The following is a 6,310-nucleotide window of genomic DNA, read 5'->3' on the forward strand; positions in this document are numbered from 1 at the left end:
GAAAGGTATCAGGGCTTGTCTTTCCTCAGGGGTCCTGTAAACAATGTGCTGTAATTCTTTTGCCAAGTCTTTTCCGAAAGTAGTCACTGTATGGGACTGAGTGTGAAGTCATGATTTTGGGTCCAAACTTTTCTTACCATGCTTTCTCTCCTACTATTTAATCAACTTACGAAGTTAGACAGCTCCTTGGCCACCCCAAGGAACCCTCACTAGGGGGTATCAGAATCAAACCCCTTTGGTGGCAGCTTCTTTTTAGACAGGTGAGATAATATGCGGCTAAGCCAATGACAAGAGTCAACTTAAGATCTGAATTTTGAAGATAGAGTGTTTTTACTTTTGGGGGGCAGGTGCAACAGGGTTTAGATATTAGCCTCATACTCACTGTGTAGCCCTGGAGGCCTGTGTTAAGGGTTAAGCATACGCCCTTAACACAGTTATGCACCACCAGCACAACTAATGTTTTGATTACTATAGCTTAATGATATTTTCGAACTTAGGTTATACGATGCTTTCAATTTTCATTTTCCTCAAGGATGCTTTGGCTATTTAAGATATAGTTCCATAAGGTTTTTAGATTATTTTTTCTATTTATGTGAGGAATTTCACTGATATTTTGATAGAAATTACTCTAAATCTATAGATTGCTTTAGGTAGTATGAACATTTAAATGACATTCTTCCAATCCGTGTGTGTTGGATACATTCCCACTCACATTCCTTTCCTCACGCTTTCTTCAGTGTTTCATAGTTTAAAGTGTATAGACCCTTTACTTAAAGTTGCTTAATTGGTTTTAACATATTGTATGAAGACATGCACACGCACAGGTCGGACGATAATTTGTGGGAGTCATTTCTCTATTTCCACAATGTGTATCCTGGAGATCAAAGTCCAGTTATCAGAGTTGGTGGCACTTGTCTTTATACACTTTACTATCTCACAAATCCTCATTTTTTGTTAGACTTATTCCCAGGTTGTTTTTTTTAGAAGTATGTACCTTGATTATTTATTTATTTGTTTGTTTTTGGTTTTTGAGATAAGGTTTCTCTGTGTAGCCCTGGCTATCCTGGAATTCACTCTATAGGTCAGGCTGGCTTCTGCCTTGCAAGTGCTGGGATTAAAGGTGTGCACCACCATGCCTAGTCAAAAAGAGTTTTGTTTGTTTGTGTGTTGTTTATTTTTTTTCATGCACCTCACTGTTAATATATAGAGGAGATACTGGTTGTTTTTAGTCCTCAGTTACATTACTGATTTATTAATTTTATTTATTTATTTATTAAAAATTTTCACCTCCTCCCCTCCTCCTATTTCCCTCTTCAGTCCTAAGAGCAGTCAGGGTTTCCTGCCCTGTGGGAAGTCCAAGGTCCTCCCCCTTCCATCCAGGTCTAGGAAGGTGAGCATCCAAACAGACTAGGCTCCCACAAAGCCAGTACATGCAGTAGAATCAAAACCCAGTGCCATTGTCCTTAGCTTCTCAGTCAGCCCTCCTTGTCAGCCACATTCAGAGAGTCCAGTTTGATCACATGTTCCATCAGTCCCAGTCCAGCTGGCCTTGGTGAGCTCCCATTAGATCAACCCCATTGTCTCAGTGGGTGGATGCACCCCTCGCGGTCCTGACTTTCTTGTTCATGTTCTCCGTCCTTCTGCTCCTCATTTGGACTTTGGGAGCTCAGTCCAGTGCTCCAATGTGGGTCTCTGTCTCTATCTCCATCCATCGCCGGATGAAGGTTCTATGGTGATATGCAAGATGTTCATAGCAGCACTGTTTGTAATAGCCAGAACCTGGAAACAACCTAACTGTCCCTCAATAGAAGAATGGATGAAGAAGGTGTGGCAATATATATTTTAGAGTTCTACTCAGCGGCAAAAAGCAATGACATCTTGAACTTTGCATGCAAATGGATATAAATAGAAAACACTATCCTAAGTGAGGTAACCCAGACCCAAAAAGAGGAATATGGTATGTACTCACTCATAAGCGGATTCTAGCCATAAACAAAGGACACTGAGCCTGTAGTTCGTGATCCTAGAGAAGCTAAATAAGAAGGTGAACCCAAAGAAAAACATATATTTATCCTCCTGGATATTGGAAGTTGACAAGATCATCGGGCAAAAGTTGGGAGTAGGGGGTGGGGGTGGATTGGGGGGAAGGGGAGATGGGGAGAGAGAAGGGAGGATTGGGGAGAGCTTGAGAGAATGGGATAATTGAGATGGAGGAAGGGTGGATATGGGAGCAGGGAAGAAGGTATCCTAACCAAGGGAGCCATTTTAAGGTTGGTTAAAGTCTTGGCTCTAGAGGGGTTCCCAGGTGGCCAAGGCGATTTCCCCAACTAGTTCCGTGGACAGCAGAGGAGAGGGTGCCTGTACTAACCTTATCCTGATTTATTAATTTTAACATTTTGTTTTTAATGAAGACATTAGGGGTTTTTCTGTGTAGAGAAATCATGTCATCGGTACATGGTTTTGCTTCTTCCTTTCTAGTTTGGATGCCATTTCTTTCTTTTGTGTAATTGCCCTCTCTAGACCTTTCATGCTATATTGAATAGAACTGATGAACTGGACATCTTTGTCTACTTTTGGGTCAAACTTTCATTGTTCCCCCAGAGAATATAATACTAGCTTCAGGCTTGTCATATATGGCTTTTGTTTCACTATATGATTTAATAATGTTATATTCTTCACTATTGCACTAAATCTGCTATAAAGTTTATGCTTAAAATACATCAGTTCAGAATGAACACATTTCCCATGCTACATAGCTGGTAGCTATGACATTGGGCAGGGTGAGCTCAACTCTTGGGAGTGACTCTTATTTTGTTTATTGTTTTCATCTATTTTTCTGAGTTTATTTACCTTTAACCACATGGATACCTTACCATGTTATTTAGTTTGTTCAAGAAACTTAGTGAGTCTATTTTAATACCTCATAAAGACTGTTGTGTTAATAGCAGAACCCAGGAATTTGAGCCTTCCTATTGACTTTGAAATTACATAAAATTTGATATTCTATGTGGTAAATCTGATTTTGTATTTGATAGATCACTTTTTTGAGGTGTATCCAGATAAATTGCTTTTTCTTTTTTGTTTCAGAGCCTCTGATCCCCCTTCTTCCACCATTTGGGCTAATGAAGTGAATTCATGGGAAAAAAAGAAAGTCTGAATATTAGACATTTTTGGTACAGTAACAGTGTTTCTTCTACAGAACACCTTAAAACTTAATTCTACCCTCCAAGGAATTTCAGCAATGTTCATAGCTCTTCTGATAGGTTACCAGAATCTAGACAATTGACCTCTTCCCAATACACCTGAGAAATTCATATCTGAAAAACAACTATTTTCTCCAAAGTGATTAAACTTCTTTGTTGCCTATTTCCCATAGATTATATTGAAGGATATTTAGAGGCTTAACATTGAAATGGGAACAATAACTTGAAGTAGTGATTGAAACATATCACTAAAACAAAGACTAAAAAATCCATGAACATTGTATTTGTTTTATATAACTCTATTAACTACTAACCCAACACAAAATGAAAGCTTATTATATGTACATAAATATACAAGACATATGCAATATACATGCAAATATATGCTTATACATACAATATATTTGTATATATACATAATGAGAATATATATAAAAACCCAACATTTGAATTTCTTTCCTTAAACTTTAGGAAACTTTTGATCAAATGGCATAAAATAAATAACTCACCAAGAAGCAAAGCAAATATTGAATAATATTGCCTATAAAATAATAACTTTCTGATTTTATTTATTTATTGTTGAAGTGAGCGGCATTGACTCTGAATGAAACTGTAACAATATCTTGGCAAATTAGAATGCAATTATTCTTTCTCTATTAACTCCTGTAGTAACAAAATAGGTTGTTATCTCAAGGGAGTTTAAAAAGTGCATGATTTTCCTATGGCATGGCCATGGTAGCTCACAACAGTTTTGGGAATATACTAACCCTCTACTGAGTTTATAAAGAATTTTGGGGTAATCTTGCTACCCACTGGATGTCACTGTTGCTGCACCAAAAATGTCAAGTATTCAGGCATTTTTTTTCAGTTCCCCAAAAGGCAAATAAGGAAGTTTAAGTTGGAATATCAGTGCTAATGTTGTGGGATAGAAAAGACCAATAGTTAGGTTTTCAGGTTCATAATTAAAATGTTGAGCTGTTTCATTTTTGATTTTAACCACAATAACTGTCTTTAAAACACTTTTCTGTTGAGACTAAAGCCTCATAGAGTGACCCAGAGCTGCCTTTGCTATTACAGTAGTGGTTTTATTATTATTATTATTATTTTGAAGTAGGACAGATGTTTTTAACATCTGTTTCTTTTCATCCTGATGAAGGTTGAAAGGAGTCTTGCTTGATTGAGTCCCCTTAGATAAGGAATATGGAAATTATATTTTTTAACCTTTTGTGACTGGACTTCTAACTAGCAAGTAAAAGAAAACATCTTTTCAGATGGATTGTTTCAAGAAGTTTTCCACTTCAGTGGTATAGAATGCATCTATATTACAGCTGTCAAATCTTCTCAAGAAGAATACAGTTTTTTGTTATTTTTATTTTCCTCATTCGTTTATAAGTGGTCATTTGATTTGCTGTCATTTATTTCTCTATAATAAACAAACTGAAGCATTGGATTCACAAAAGAGCTGTGGTCCTTTTCAAGTTTCAAAGGAATTTAAAAACTTGTGTGGGCATAGGAGATGATTTGACTTTAAAAGATTAGAATTGAAAATGAATATATTTATCTTTATATCACAAAATGATCATGCTTGCCCACTGTTGTATTTATTTAGCTTTCTAAAACATGCTATGTCTAAGTGATTAAGGGAGACCATTCATTACGTTTTCTGTTAAATTATTTTTCTTATTATCTCTGGGGCTCAACATGCCATCAGTCACAGGGGAGGTATTCATGGAGATTGAGACAGAGACCCACATTGGAGCACTGGACTGAACCCCCAAGGTCCAAATGAGGAGCAGAAGGAGGGAGGAGGGAGAACATGAACAAGGAAGTCAGGGCCGTGAGGGCTGCGTTCACCCACTGATACAAAGGGACTGATCTAATGAGAGCTCACCAAGGCCAGCTGGATTGTTACTGAATGAGCATGTGATCAAACCGGATTCTCTGAATGTGGCTGACACGGGGACTGTCTGAGAAGCCATTGATAATGGCACTGGGACTTGTTTCCTCTGCATGTACTGGCTTTTTGGGATCCTAGTCTGTTTGGATGCTCATCTTCCTAGACCTGGAGGGGGGGGGGGAGGAACTTGAACTTCCCACAGGTCAGGAAACCCTGACTGCTCTTAGGACTGAAGAGGGAGGAGGAGAAGGAGTGCAGAGAGTGGGAGGGTATTGGCAGGAGGGGCGAAAGTGGAAATTTTTATAAATTAATAAAAAAAAGAAAAAAAAACAAAAATAGGGTAGGTATTCATAAATGTTGGTTGGATTGGTGGGTTTTTTTGACAGTTTGCTAAGCAAGGGGCTAGTACATGATTCTTGTTGCTTTAGGTATCTTTTGAATAGGTAAAAAGAACACATTCTGGAAAAAAAAACCACTAGAAGAACCCCACTTGTGGCTTTATCACTTGTAAGGGCATGTCAGTATTTATTAGTCTGCGACACTTCCCTGACTTTGGGGTTACAAGATGTTGTAATATCAGGAGAAACAATTGCGAGACAGTTCTAGATGGAAACATCCAATTCATCCATGAAAAATATTTTTAAAAGTTATCTTACTTATATAGGCTTCTGAATTTGTTACTTTTACACGATGAGTTGAAATTGCAAGGGTAGGGAGACGGCTTCCTGAAGATGTTGCCTCTCAAAAGAAGCCTGCAGGTGCCAGCATTGGCATTTCTTGGGGGCTTGATAGGAATGTCAGCCCTCAGGCCTCATCACAGATCAGCCGGATCAGAATCAGAAGTACTGATCTAGGGCACATGTTATGCTAAGGGTAGGTCAAGTAAGTGTGGAGGCTTTTAAGTAAAAGAGAACAAATTTTTATTGTTACAACAGTGGCCCTTACAGTGCTGTTTACTAGTTAATGATTAATGGAGGGAAATGGTAAAAATGCTGTGACTGAGATCTTTTACCAAAGGGTATTTGGAAAAGACTTGCTAGCGCATTGAGGGAGTCATTCTAAATTAGTGAAGAAATGGAAAAGTGAACAAATCCAGACTGATTTGCACCCTTTCCCAGGTGCTTAATTTACATGGGAGGCTGCTCTCTTGATTCTCCAAGATCAATTGAGCCTTGTGGATCTTTGCACCTCCCGTTCTTTAGACCTGAAG

The sequence above is a fragment of the Myodes glareolus genome, chromosome X (genome assembly GCF_982192425.1).
Source record: "Myodes glareolus chromosome X, mMyoGla1.1, whole genome shotgun sequence".
In the NCBI taxonomy this organism is placed as follows: domain Eukaryota; kingdom Metazoa; phylum Chordata; class Mammalia; order Rodentia; family Cricetidae; genus Myodes; species Myodes glareolus.